General features: G+C 43.7%; 1 non-coding gene across 1 annotated transcript; it reads left to right on the top strand.

Annotated features, from left to right (window-relative positions):
• Window positions 1–545: 545 nt before the first annotated feature.
• trnac-gca (transfer RNA cysteine (anticodon GCA)) lies at window positions 546–617 on the top strand. Its single transcript has one exon. It is a non-coding gene; the product is annotated as a tRNA-Cys (tRNA).
• The last annotated feature ends 617 nt before the right edge of the window (window positions 618–1,234 follow it).

Below are 1,234 nucleotides of genomic sequence, written 5' to 3'. Positions count from 1 at the left end.
AGACTGGGATCTCCACGGCCTCCTTTACTGTTAAGGTGAAGCCACACTCAGGTTGGAGGAACAACACCGTATATTCCATCTGGGTAGCCTCCAACCTGATGGCATGAACATTGACTTCTCTAACTTCCGCTAATGCCCCACCTCCCCCTCGTACCCCATCAGTTATTTATTTTTATACACACATTCTTTCTCTCACTCTCCTTTTTCTCCCTCTGTCCCTCTGACTATACCCCTTGCCCATCCTCTGGGTTTACCCCCCTCCCCCTTTTCTTTCTCCCCGGACCTCCTGTCCCATGATCCTCTCATATCCCTTTTGCCTATCACCTGTCCAGCTCTTGGCTCTATCCCTCCCCCTCCTGTCTTCTCCTATCATTTTGTATCTCCCCCTCCCCCTCCCCCTCCCACTTTCAAATCTCTTACTAGCTCTTCCTTCACTTAGTCCTGATGAAGGGTCTCGGCCTGAAATGTCAACTGTACCTCTTCCTAGAGATGCTGCCTGGCCTGTTGTGTTCACCAGCAACTTTGATGTGTGTTGCTTTTAATGTGGGGGTATAGCTCAGTGGTAGAGCATTTGACTGCAGATCAAGAGGTCCCTGGTTCAAATCCAGGTGCCCCCTTTTTGTTTTCACATGCATGATTTTAATTGTTTCTCTTCCCTACCTTACAATATTTGAGTTTAAAACAAAAGCTCTGAGGCCCACAGCATGAGGGAGCATGGTTCAGTGAACATTTCAGTATGCTCGGTGAAATTTTTATGTTTCATGTCATTTAATTCAATCTGCTAGGCAGGCAGAACCCAGCCCTGCTCTCTAATTACCTACCCAAGGATATCTGAGCCCATGTGCTACTTACCCACACATTATGGAGATAGGACACTTATAGAGACTATACTTATTCATGAAATAAAACTCTTGAAAGGTCTTCCAAGAGGAGCAGAAACAGGCTTTTCAGCCTCTCCAGCTCATTATATTGTTCATAAGATCATTACTGTTCTATAACCCAACTCAAGCTCCCTACCATTGCTCCATATAATGTAATGACATTAGCTGGATAACTGATTCTGTGACCTACAGATTCACTTTCAAGGACTTGTTACAAATCATTTCTCAGTATTTTTATGTCTTCTTTTGCAAATTAGTGTTCGCCAGTCATTGTCTGTTTACATACAGTCTTTCATAAAATCTATGTACTTCTTTTTCCCTACAACAAAATGAATCTCAAGATAGTATATGGC

Source organism: Mobula birostris, chromosome X, assembly GCF_030028105.1.
Source record: "Mobula birostris isolate sMobBir1 chromosome X, sMobBir1.hap1, whole genome shotgun sequence".
NCBI classification, from domain to species: Eukaryota; Metazoa; Chordata; class Chondrichthyes; order Myliobatiformes; family Myliobatidae; genus Mobula; species Mobula birostris.
Note: the sequence above shows the minus strand (reverse complement) of the source record. Positions and strands in the feature narration are given on the sequence as shown.